Source organism: Triturus cristatus, chromosome 4_1 (genome assembly GCF_964204655.1).
Source record: "Triturus cristatus chromosome 4_1, aTriCri1.1, whole genome shotgun sequence".
NCBI classification, from domain to species: domain Eukaryota; kingdom Metazoa; phylum Chordata; class Amphibia; order Caudata; family Salamandridae; genus Triturus; species Triturus cristatus.
The window spans coordinates 1263438380-1263451891 of NC_140585.1; the positions used below are offsets into that span (position 1 = coordinate 1263438380).

Consider the following 13512-nt stretch of genomic DNA (forward strand, 5'->3'; position numbering starts at 1 on the left):
GCTCCATAATTCGTGCACGAGCCGATGAGTTAAAGGTCAATAGTGGTAAGGCTCCCCTACTCAGACCAGTGAGAATACCACTCACGTGGCCGTTACCCGCCCACTCACAGGTACCCAGAAGCCTCCATGAGATAAAAAGATACAGCTGGCGCGATTACCCAACTACCACATGGCCAATCATACTCCCGCTCTTACTCGGGAACCAACAAATTACACCTGGATTGGTCACCTGGCTACACCCATCGCGCTCCCGTCTGCTTTCCTCTCGCTGGCGCTAAAATCTAATGGAAGCCTTGGATTGGCCATGAGATTGTCACATGACCAAAATAGGCGTGGCTTGTAATTATCGGAGAGCCTTTGATTTGTCCACAGGTGGCCTCGTGACCAAGTGTCTCTTGATTTAAAAAATGTGCAGAGGGCGAGTGTGCTGTTATATATTCATTAGAGTAATTCGGTTTGTATAGCGGATGAAGATTTTTTTGGGCGTTTCGAGTTGTTTTCCTGCTGTAAGTATTAGTTACGTGCTGGGCAGTTTAAAGTTATAACAAAATTTTAAGTTCTCTTACTTACAGAGCGTTCCTGGGTTATTTTGTTATCAGTGATGTTATCTTGTTTTGTAGATAAGGACTTGGATGTTCATCTTCTGTCGAAGGAGAGTTCGGACCCAGGCGAAAGATAGGCCGGTTTTCGGAGAGGGGTGGACGAGCGTTGGTGGTAGGTTTACATTTATTTGTAAATCTTCATTTATTTTGCAGCGCTTTATAATGTAGTAATCCTTAATAATCGGTCTCGAAGATTTTGACCAGGTAATGTTTGTTTTTCAGAGGCTGTCATAATTAAAGTTCTAGAACTGGTTACTCCGAGTTTTTTCCATTTGTTGTCACTGTTTTGTCTTATTAGTATTTCAAGTAAATGTTAATTAGTTGTGAACCAAACTTTTAAATTGATTAGTTTCGTTTTTTTTTTTTAACCTTTGCCGTTTTACGGTTAAATGCTTGTTTTTTTTAAAATATTTGTATCGTGATGTTTACTCTTAGAGGTATAGTTTCTTTCACCCCCCAACTAGTACTCTTATTTTTATTTGGTATAAGGAACTTTTTCGTTTCTATTAATTCACGATTGTGTTCTGGGAGTTGTAGTTGGATATAAGAAACTAGAATAATTCACATGATAAGAAGCTATGTGTTAGGGAGGCGCCGGTCTGGCCAAACTGGAGTTCTGTAAACGATATTTCAAGCACTTTAGTAGGCTAAATTATTTGAATTCCAAGTTAGTTTAGCTATGAGTCTCGAAAAAAAGGAATCTTGCGGCTAATCTGAAATGCATATGATGGGAACTGCAAGGTTGTTCTCTTTGAATTTGTAGTGCATGCTATTGGAACCGGCGTTAAAGGTGGGAAACTTATTTTTTTTTTAAAACTGTTAGATTGGGAGTTTATTTAGTGCCGTTTATTTCTAAATCAGTTTTAGAATTGTTTGGGGTCTGTAGGCCCCCTCAATCCCCCCCAGGTACTTCTGGATGCGAGGTAAGGCACCAATATTAACTTCTTAGGCTGCAGTCCGAATGTCAGTCGCAGGGCCGCCTCTCAACGAGGTACTTTGTCATGAGAGCCCCCGACTAGATCCGGAGCGCCCTCTTCGTACCTTCCCGGGGGGGTGGGGGGGCACCAAGGTTCGTTACGCAATTGTTATGGGGGATGTTTCAAGGGTGACGAATGCTTATTATGAATTTAGGAAGATGCTGCCTCGGAACTTGCCTTTTGGCTGCTGTTGGTGTTCGCTCTCTGGGTGGGAAGACAGCTGAAAGTGCGATTCCTTAGCTACGCTTTTTGGGGCTGTTAATAAAATATTATGTTTTGTGGCTCTGTTTCCCCTTTGGACCAATACAATGAACTATGATTGGTATGTTAGGTGTGTGGGGGGGGGGGGGGGGGGGGCATATTTCTATTTATGGTAGGGTGGTCTTGGGTTTCAGTGGGAGCGTTGTGGATTCATCTTTTTCCTTTAAAGATGGAGTGATAACATGCCTATCTTTGTTTTCATGTGCTTGTAGGTGGTTCTGTCTCCTGTAAGTCTTCGGAACTTCGCTCATACTGCCAGTAAGTACAGTTTAACTTTGCATGAGGTGGGGTTGTAGCGGGACTATATTTTGCTTGCTTACTTGTTTGATCTGCAGAAAGATTGTTTGTGTGATGGGCTCAGCTTTCACTATCTGATTGGCCGGTAGCATGTTTTCAGACTTGACGAATTCCTGTTTTAATTTGCTTGTGACCCCCCCCCCCCCACCACCACCATAATTGAGTAGTTTGTTTCTGCTTTTAAAGGGCTGCTGTTTTTTAGCGAGTGTTTAACTTTTTGTTTCTGTATTTCAGGTTGTTGCGGTGGTGTAGTGTAACAAGGTGACACTGGTATAGCTTGAATTGGCACTTACCAAGCCATTTACTTTCTTTGGCTGCCAGTCTTCTGATAAAAGTCCTGGAGTACTCAGCTCCAGTACTCCAGGACTCCTACACCTCGTAGGTCTGTCTTATGTAACATTTCCAATACATTGATTTACACAAGTACGATTGTCTCTATGCAATGTACGTGTGATGTAAAGTGTTCTAACACCTTAAACTGGTATGAGTGGTGCTATAAACCTATAAATCGAAGAGACAGATGTTATGGGGGACTTGGGGGGCAGTGAGGGAATCCGTCACAAGCTGGCCGTGGGGGGGGGGGGGGGGGCAAGCATTGTCGCACAGGGCGCCACCCATACTAAAGTCGGCCCTGCACTAGAGAACCAGCTGAGTACTGGTCTCATTTGCAGACCCTCATACAGCCCAGCACATCACTATATGGGATTCACAGGATACTGACCAATCTATTGTCACCAGACCCCTTACCTTTTTCTATCCTCCAAAACAGACTTTTGAGCCATCTGGGGCTTGGTCAATAGCCCACAATCGTAGATGGAAAGGACATGGGGATGGTTGGCAACCCTTTAACAACGGGTGGGAAGGAGCACCCACTATGAACAGGTTTGAATGTCTGGATCAGGTGGATTGACTGGGAATTACTGTCGCCCCAATCCTTACCAACGCCCAAAATCCCCTAATGGAAACTGTCCCGAGTGAAAAATTAATGCCCATACCCCAAGTTCCAAGCCACATTGGGATAGGCCTAAACCCCCTTGAACAGCACCCTTTTACTGCACAGGTCAAACTACAGGCAGACCCTGCACACCTGCAAGTTCGGATAGGCACAACGGGGAATGCAGGGCATCATCCACAGGAAATTAGAAACCCAATGCACTCTCTCCTTTCTTGGAATGTTGCAGGCCTCGGTAGTAAGATCACCCACAAACCTTGGCTAGAGATTGTGCAGAAGCATGGCATCCTATGCCTACAAGAAACCTGGCTTATAGAGGAAGTGCACATGTTGGGCTACCGAACCTTCCATTCCCCAGCTGTGCCATCAGCCCAGGGTCGCAACAAGGGGGGCTTGTGCACATATATATCTAACGTAGCGGACGTAAAAGCTTGCGATTTCCAATCCAATCAGTACTTCCAAATCATACTACTTAAATGGGGCACTTCGCATAAGGGGATTCTCGTGAATTTTTATAATAATTTGCCAATTAGTGAGGTGGAATCAAATTTGAATATTATGATCCATCATATTCACAAACTGAGAGATCAAGGTTCGGGGGATCACATAGTGTTGTGGGTGGGTGACTTCAATTGTTCTGTCTGTCCGTCTTCTGAGCTAGGTTTGTGCGGCCTGTCAGATCTCGGGGAGGACGGTCCTCTGCACTTCTCCCACACCAATATGGGGTCTCTTCTTAACAATGTCATATTTACCTTTGACCTCACCTTCATTAACCAGGCATGCTCCCCCCCGGTTCCCTTTGCCCCAACGTACAATGGAAGAGGTTGTAAATCCACAATCGATTTTGCCTTGATATCACCCACCCATTCTGACTTTATAACCTTCTGGGAAACGGGGGATGACCCCATGAGCGATCATTACCCCATTACCTTCGGGGTAAATCTCATGGAGGGCAAAGTAAAGGAACCTAGTAGGGTTCTATATCCATTTGAGGTTACCCTATCTAAGACCAATGGGTATGTAATTAAATGGGAGAAAGTGAACCCAACATCCTTCTTTCAAAACTTCCTATCCTCTTGCTCCACGGACATACTTGCCTGCTTAGAGGAAGATACTGACCCAAAGAGTATCATGGTTGCTTTTTCTAACATTCAGCACCACATAAAAAATGCACTGACTAGGAACTGCAAAGACAAGGGGAGGCATACTCGTGGGTGGTTTGACTCTAGATGTACATCTACACTGAAAATCTTAAAGAAAGTTTTGTCTGCCGACCCAAAAGATAGAGTTCAAATTCGTCAAGCGAGACACGATTATAAGCTGGCAATTAAACAGCGGAGGGCGAAACTGAAGCAGGAGGCCTGGGAAGCTTTGGGGGAAGCCGCCAGGAATAAGGACAGTAATGCCTTCTGGAAAGTCATAAGATCTGTTTTATAACTTAAAAGACAGAGATAATTCTGTAGAAGTGGCTATAACGGCTGAGCTCTGGGTAGAACATTATGGTAATCTTTATTCCAACAAAACACAGGGTAATGTCCTGAACCCATGCAAGGTGAATTCACCCCCAGATAGCATAATTCAGGATAACCACCCAACTGTCTCCCCAGCACCTCCTTACCCCATTGAACTGGTATTCACCACACTAGAAGTGGAAGATGCCCTTAGAGAAAGTCCTTTAGGTAAAGCTCCCGGCCCTGACCACACCCCAGTGGATCTCTATAAATCAGAACCGGACTTTTGGGTTCCCTTGTTAACTAATGTACTAAATATGGGAAATAAATGCGGTTTTATTTCCACCTGGTCGGACGCAATCGTAGTCCCCATATTTAAAAAAGGGAATAGGGACGACCCGGCTTGTTACCGTCCAATATCGCTATTGGACGGACTCATGAAAGTTGCTGGCAGGATTGTCCTTAAGAGGATACAACACTGGGAAGAAGAGAAGAAGGTTATCACGGAGTTCCAATATGGGTTCCGAAAGGGACTAGGGACATTGGAGCAATCCCTAAATTTGTCCCTATTAGTCTCTAAATATACGCAGGCCAAAAAAGGGGACCTATTTGTTACCTTTGTCGACCTCAGCTCCGCATTCGATTGCGTGGACCATGCGATGCTCTGGTCGACACTGGAAGACATCGGGGTGGACTCAGCGATCCTCACATTTATCAAAGAGCTATATAGAGAAGCGGGGGCCAGAGTAAGATTTGGGACCCAGGGGCAATGCTCACAAAAATTCGCCATAAACAGAGGGGTGAGGCAAGGCTGCATACTTGCGCCCTTGCTTTTCACTTTTTACATAAACTCTATCGCTGAAAGCTTAATAACTCTGCCAAGCGATTATCCGGCTGTTAATGGTAGGCCTGTACCCATTCTTTTATATGCCGATGACACGGCAATTATGTCTAGGACAAAAGTAGGTTTGCAGAGAGCTGTAAATGAATTTTCATCCTACATGGGTAAAAGAAATTTAAAGGTGAACATTTCCAAAACTTTCTCCTTGCCCTGCTCCCAAAAGAACAGACCATCATGCTCAATATATTTAGATCAGCAAAAGATTGCCATTACAGACACTTTTTGCTATTTGGGCATTGTGTTCGACAGGAGGGGAAGGTGGAAACACGCAGTGTCAGCTAGGAAACTCGCCTTTAGCCGTGCCATAGGCGCTTTAAGAACCTTTGCAGCCAAAATTGGGGGTAAACCCATTCATGAAATGTTACAGATTTACCGGGCAAAGTGTATAGCTACGGCCACATATGGCGCAGGTCTCTGGGGTTTCGAGAATGTGTCCTCATTACAAACTTGCGAGAATATTTTCATCTGTTACTTACTAGGTGTGTCCAAAACCACGTCGACTTTTATGACTCATATTGAGACCGGCGTCAAATACCTTAGCGACATCATAAAAATATCACCTTGTTTGCTTTGGCATAAGATTTGGACCACAGAGGAGTGCAAATTGAATAGAAACCTCATGAAAGACTGCATGGCTTTGGACGGTGTAGCAAAAGTCAAGTGGCTGCGATATGTACAAACGATGTTCTCTAACATTGGACACTCTGAATTTTACCACGAACCAGAGACCCTTCAAACCTTGACTAGACCGGCCCTCAAAAAACTATTATCTATACACTTAGAGAGTGCTAGATGGGACACTGAGAAACTTAAAGGCACAACCCTGAGTTATCAGCAAATCACCCCTACTGAAGGCCTACAATCTTACCTTGGGCTTGAAAAAGCACCCTATGCTCGCATGCTTTTAACTAGGCTGCGCCTAGGGTTTTTCTTCCGCTTGGTCACTTTGCCGAAACAGAATGACTGGGCCTCACTGAAATTAATATGTCCATGCGACGACCATTCAACACAAAGTAACATTCACATCATGTTCTTTTGTAATCTGTATACCAGCCCGAGGAAATTATTTCTTCTACCCTTACTTAAACGCTGGGGAATAAGAACATGTAAACCTGCATATTTAAAACTTTTGCTTTTAGAAGATGTGGATGTCATCTTTGCTGTTTCTCGCTTTTTAATGTCAGTGATGAAATTTAGAAACTCAATGAGTTAACTAATACTCGTTAATATTGACTGATTAGTGTAAAACGAGGCCCCGCATCCAAATGACTGCTGTAGATTTTAACTTTTGGAGAAATGTTTTATCCATTTTTGTAATTTTGTTCATATGAAAACTGTTCTTAAATTATCCGCATAAATTGTATTTGTATGCTTTTATGATTTATTGATCGAATAAAGCTTATATTTGATTTGATACATGCTGGCAGGACAGTTGAGAGTCCTTGGTCTGGAAAAGCGCAAATTCAGAATTCAAAATGTAACGCATTATGATTTTCTTTAATTGATTTCTACCCAAATGAACCCTTTTTGCAATATCTGGATAAGGAAAGACTGGGCGGATAAACATGTAGCTGTAATATTTTCCTTGCAGTTTGCATGCATCTCTTTGACGACAGTTGATAGCTCACTGCTCTATAGTAGGATTACCTTTTTAAACTTCAAGTAACAAGAGACAACCCATTGACCTATTTATATTTTATGCACTTTGATCTGAATGGGACGCTTTTTTTGCAGCAGGCATATTAACCTTCTGCGCCATCAGTTAAAACTTCCACTACCAGGCAAAGCTCTGGTCTCTCTTCAGGAAGAACATTCTCCAGTGTTATCGTGAAATTTTTACTGATGTTTGAATATTGCTGGGACACGGAACATGGTATCTGGTCATTCTAAAATAAACCTGGCACCCTCCATCCCAATTCAGCACCCAGTGCAGTGGCACTGATCGCCCCACCTTAGAGCTGGCCCTGCTGTAGTGGGTCTTGCCTTAGGGCATGAGTGCCCTAATCAGCAGCTGGTTATTTATCAGCTAGCGTCTTCCTCTACATGATTAGGTTCTGCAGGTTCCCTGTGGTTTGTGTAGACTATCCACAAAGTTGGTGTGCTCGTGACTTCTCCAACTGAACTGATCCAGCAAAACCTGGTGACTTCCACTGGGACCTGAATTCTCAGGGTTTAAGGCAACTGTTAAATTGCTCTACTTGGGGTTGCACAGCGTTTGCAGGACATGAGGTCGTATTAAAGTAGTGTAGTCCTGAGTAATCTGACAACACTAGTATTGATGCATGTGTTAAAAACCTATGTAAAACGCAAGAAGGCTTTTTCGGTTACAGACTACAATGTGGCTTTTTATAACAAGACTCCATGAGCATGGATAGGGAGGTCACGATGCAGTGAATCTACTACAGCAACGCCGCATACCTGGGTGGTAAGGGGAGTTTTCTGCAGGAATCGGGGAAAACTACAAAAAATCCTAACTGCAGAAACTGCCTTGTTGCTAGTGCGCTTCATCGGTGTACTTGGGAGCCCTCAGTTGAGTAACATTGGCGCAGCTGGCTCGTATGGTGCATCTTCCCCCCCCCCCCCCCGCCCCCAATTCTAGATGAACCTGGCAATATCTGAATTTATTTAGTGCCTGAAGGGTGCTTGAGAGAGCAATTTCACCCTGCCATCATACAATTCGATGTGTCCCACAAGTTACAAACCTGTTTAGGCCAAAAACTGGCTTCTTTCAGGTCTAAATTTCTTAAGGCTTAAAATTCAGAAGCTTGAATGAACTGATCTGGGAATGGAAATTATTTCTACTGCCTGGCGGAAGGATGAACTTGCCCACATACAATTAAGGAAATTATTGACTAACTTTCATTGTAGTGCTTTCACCAGTGTCTGATGCCAAGCAAACTGTCATCTGTGAGCAAGCCAGCCTGCCTCAAACACATCTTGCGGTATCCCATGATGTCGCAGTTCTTAGTATGAATTCTACAAGCTCATTCACTTTCTATAATCTCCTAATTCTTAAATTTGTGCAGCCCAAATCCACACTCTTGCTTGATTTTAGTATTTTTAATTTTTGTGATAGGCTGTGCCATGTGAGCGTGTAGCAGCTATTGACTTGGATATGCTAAGTTTTATTTTTTAGGGACATAATGTTACTGCTCATACTATACTTTGTAAGCTGTAACTCTTTTGGTTCCCGACTAGGTCTTGTAACAGATGCCCCGTGTTTGCACGGATGTTCAGCTGGTTTTAAGACTGAAGTTGATCCTGTGCTTTTTCTTTCTGAAAGCAAGAGCCGGTTGTAGAATTGAGTACCAGTTAACTGTATGCTGGCTAGCCTTCCCTAGCGGCTCTTGTAGTGTGTGTGGGGGGGGGGGGGGAGGGGGAACTGTCTCGTATCCTGGAACACTACTGGTAGAGGAGATGCAAAATATTAGCCTACCATGCTCTTGTTTTTTTAGCAAAAGCTTCTGGGGCATTACTTGCATGTGATGGTCATAATGGCCCTGCCCACTCCATATAATATTGTAGGTTAGGAGTCTGCGTTGTCCATGCCCAGCGTTCCTAAATCTTTATTCTGGACTGTACATTGCATGTCCCTGGTAGTCTCTGCTCCCGGTGAGAACTGTTGGAGGGCCTTCAACAATCATACTGTTGATCTGGTGCTTTTTTGCCTGGTCAAAGCTTGTGGTGTCAAGGTGAAACGTTTGTAATGTGTGGAAGGAAATTTCGGTGATGGTGCAGGAATGTTTCAGCTCCTTCATATTGGCTCCTTTAAGTGGAATATTTGTGCAACTCTGGTGCTTTCCAATAAGCATTTATATGCTAGATGGTAGTATCTGCAGTCTTTTATGTAGTGATAATGGAATAGACTTGAACATGCTCTGTTTTTCATGGCTGGTATAAGGGAGATGGCTCTGAACGGTTGACTTGGATGTTTGAGGACAATATTAAATTGTATGTTTTTTCCAAGTACATTTAAGCCAGGGTCAGTGTTGTGAAGCAGTTGCCCATGGCAAAACAATTGCACTTTGGGTGGCCCTCTTACTACTATTCTATGAAATTGTGTATTTCAGAAGCCAGTTAGTATGCCAGGGTCTGCAACATTTGTAAGGGGTATCTTATTTGGGTTGTCATTTGTTCATGGATAAGGCTGCAGTTGTAGATGGGGATGCTAACAAGGCCTTGGATGTTTCTGGATATTAACCTGGCTCATGTGGTGGAGATGGCAGTAGCCTCTCCTCCCTGCGAATGATTATTTATATATATATATATATTAGTTTAGAACTGTTGCGTGAACAGCTTATTTGCAGTGGTTATTAATGCTTTGTCTTGTTGCAGCATGGTGAATTGCAATGTTTGCATGTAAAAATTAAGGGTGCATGCATGGTCTAGCAATCAAGCTGCTAGTTGACCATAAGGGATGGTGAATGGATGTCTAATCTAAATTTGTCTTAATACGCAAAATATTGGGTTGAGTAACCTAAGATGGTTAGCTGAGATACCATTGAGTGTTATACCCCACACATAGGGAATAGAGGTACCTCTTCTCCCCCCCCCCCCCCCCACCACCACCCGTCCCTAACCTAACAGCCATACGCACACAAAGGAATAGGGGGAAACTGAAGTTTACACGAGATGAACGTGGTGCAAACAAAATTTAAGTGCCCTCTCCCACTAGTAGTGGCATGCTTCATCATTGGGCTTATTAACATCCCTGTGCAGACTAATGCCTGGGATGGAGCGTAAGGGTGGGGAAGACATTCCAAGGCTCATGAATCATTAATGTGCAGAAACTAAGTTTAAAACTGGCTCCGGAATATCCCCTTTATCTTTCATGATTTTCCTGTTTGAGGATTAACAGAGACTCTATAGGATGGTGATGTGGGGGAGCCTCATTACTCCGTATGAAAGCACTTTGTATGTGGATTCTGCCCCTGTTGTGTTTTGCGCTGTGATAAGCCCTATAATGTCCTCCCATTCTTTCTCCGAAAGCAGCCGTCCCAGCTTTTCTCCCACCGTTGCAGTCTTTTGAAGCGATCCCCTCCCGCAGGCTTAATCAGCATTGCATAGAGCTCCAAAATAAGATGTTGATCATCCCTCTTGCATTCTATCCATTTCTCAATGGCCGTCCGCTTCCGTGACATTGCTTCTCGTAATGCGGGCTCGGTGACCAAATGGTGCAATTGAAAGTAATGTAACTTGTCAGACTGGCACTGTCAAAGCTACTCAAGCCGCCCGGGTAGAATAACGGTCCGATGCGCTTACCGCCCTGTTCTTGCCATCTGTCAGACCGAGTTGCCCCCTGGAGGAAAGTCAGAGTTCGCGGTCATTGGGTAGGGAAGACGTCTGGTCCTTGGCGTACATCACTCTGTCCTAAATTTCCATAGTGTGTGATGTCACTGGGGAAGAGTACAATCCCCATGCCCTGTGCTTGAGAGACCCAGACCTCCCTCCAAATGTTGACCCCTGCAACCATCTGGTCCTTGAATGTTGAGTGCCTTTGACCCTGACGAAGGCTCTGTAAACCAGATTATATCAATTCGATAAAGCCCTCTCTGAAGCCGCAATGTATCAATTGGATACGACCATCTCACTTGGTCCAACACCTTTTTGGCATCAATGGAGAGTAACACTGCCTCCTTATGCGATCTGTGTATGACGTCCATGAGGCATAGCAACCTCTTTGTATTGTCCCCCCTCTCTCTGCCTGCCGGGAGGGCATAAGACCAGACTGTCTGGGTCTCAGTCCCTCCAGCTGGTTCAGCTGTGCCACTAGGTTTCTTGTAAATACTTTAGCATCAATATTCAAGAATGGGGCCGAAAAGGCCAGTCTGTCAGATCTTTCATTGGTTTTAATATTACCGAAATTGAAGCTTCCAGAATCGAGTAGGTCAGTGAGCTGGTCTCCCTGAAGGAATTAAATGGTCGCGTCCGTAAGGGTGCCAGTCCTGGGCAAAACAGTGGATAATATTGCGCTGTAAACCTGTCTGGGTCCTTGTAGCCTTTTGAGGTGTGCGATGACTGATCCCCTTTTCAATGCGGATTGGTTGCGCCAGCTGTTCTGCAGTGGCCTCCAGCAGTCTGGTGACATGTTTGTGTCGCAGAAAGGGGTGAGGGTGTCTGGGCTATATCGTCTTCTGTGTATAGTCTGGTAAGTGTTGTAACTCCCCAGCTATGTTCCGGTTAACTTGCACAGTGTCCCCAAGGCGGTTTTATGGATCGGATCGATGTTGCCAGGGTTTTTGGCTCTAAGCCTCTGCACCAGCATTTTCCCACACTTTTCACTGTCTAGGAAAAAACTGTCCGAGCCTCAACTGCATATTCTGCCCTGTCCCGGTACAGATGCGCCAGCAAAAGTCTAATTCTCTAGTGCCCTCCAGACTAGGTGCCCCAGTTCTCTTATGTATAGCTTCAACTGCCTGCTCTATACTCTGCCTTTTCTCCCATCGCAGTGTATTTTCTCCCACCAAGATCACTATGCATTCTCCTCTGACCACTAATTTCAATGCCTTCCACGCTGTTGCTAACTAAGTAACCCCTGTGTCATTAATTTGCAGATAGTCTAAGATTCTGTTGCTTATCGCCTCTGTAATAGGCCTGGATTGTAGGAGACTTATCCCGCAGTCGCCAGCCGGCCAGATGTGGGATTGCCACTTTCTGTGTAGTGTAACTGTGATCATGGTGTGGTCTGACGGAGCGAGGCTCAATGGTGGGGGTCTGAGAGGCTCGGTGCCAGTGAGGTCAATTGTTTTATGAGCCGCCGAGTAGTGTTCTCTGGTGTCCGGATGAGTGCGCCAGAGATTCTTTCACTTGGGAGTCGTGGACACACCAGAATATCAGGCGGGGTGAGCTTTGTTGCTTTTAGACCGTCACACGGTGCGCTCTACCAATCTGAATTTCTGCCGGGCATTCGTCGCCTAGCACCAGTTTGAAAGGGTAGAACCTATTCGCATGTCCTCCTTCTGCACGGGAAGGCACCCTCCTGATGTGCACATTATTTCTGCATGAGCGATTTTTCTAGGTCCTCCACGTAGTCGCAGGATTTCCTGCTGCATCTCCAACTCTTCATCCCTGGTGGTTTCTCGCTCTTCCAAGGATGTGACAGTTTCCCACCTCATCAAGATCTTTTCTAACGTCTTTGTCTGCCGAGAGTTGAGTTTGCATTGTGAGTAGATCTTCTCAGAGGTGAAGAGTGTGGTAATAAAGGCTTTGGTAGCTGGGGCGTCGGAGCCCTCATCCCTATATATATTTTTTTGGTCTTTCTCCTGCAGTCACACTTGACGTGGTGGACGCCAGTGGTTGCTTCAGCAACATGTCTTTTACAGATCTAGCCGTTTTTTAGCCCAGGCTGCAGCCATTGCAGCTCCATTCATAGCCGCATTTGTAGTGTTGGCTGCTGTAATGCAGAAGGCCACGGGGAGCTGCTCTCTCCTAACCATGCGGGCTTAGTTAGGATGGCGGCCCACAGCCCCCCTCAGCAATGTCTTGTCAAACTGGTATGTTTCTTTTTGCTGAAGGATTATCCACTATCCTACTTGCATAGCGCTGGCTGACAATAGCCCAACTCCCTCTATTTGCAAGTAGAGTTGGTGCCCGCAGTGGGGCTTGTCTTCTGGCCTGCCCGCTTCTCATTCTCCGTGCCAGGGTGCTTCACTCTGACCGGAAGAGCTTGCCCTTAGTCTTCTAATGTGAACCAGAACCGTGCGCTAAAGACAGGTCATCTGTCCCAATTCAGAGGAGTTCACTGGCCCAAATCCTCGTACTCAGCTGCTGAGGAAGGCCCGCCCATGCCCCCCCCCTATGCCCATTAGTTTTGCTGGCATGTGCCCTCTTCCTCCGTTCCTCTTAATGTATGCTGGGACCTCAGTGGCAAAGGGAAATTCCGACACAGCCCCCCAGGCAGGGGATGGTATTACCCTTCAGGGCCGCCTCGGCTGCAGAGCTATGTGCAGGGGTTCCGGGAAGTGCCCCCCACCAATGAACGTCTTCTCAGCAGGGCTGTGGTGGCTGCACTCAACTTTCAGGCCCTCCACTTAAGACTGTGTTCGGGGGGGGGGGGGGGGGGGGGGGTTCT

The 13512-nt window shown here is 45.3% G+C and overlaps 1 long non-coding RNA gene across 7 annotated transcripts in view; it reads left to right on the plus strand.

Annotated features, from left to right (window-relative positions):
- The first annotated feature begins 354 nt into the window (after positions 1–354).
- Positions 355–13512, plus strand: part of LOC146856555 (uncharacterized) — a 29930-nt gene continuing 16772 nt past the window's right edge. The window contains exons 1-4 of one of the 7 annotated variants that reach the window (XR_014981514.1): positions 355–506; positions 621–714; positions 2053–2098; positions 2372–2398. This is a non-coding gene — a long non-coding RNA (uncharacterized LOC146856555). Of the gene's footprint in view, positions 507–599; positions 715–2052; positions 2099–2371; positions 2520–13512 lie in introns of all 7 variants that reach the window. The other 6 variants (XR_014981521.1, XR_014981515.1, XR_014981516.1 and 3 more) reach the window with 6 other exon arrangements.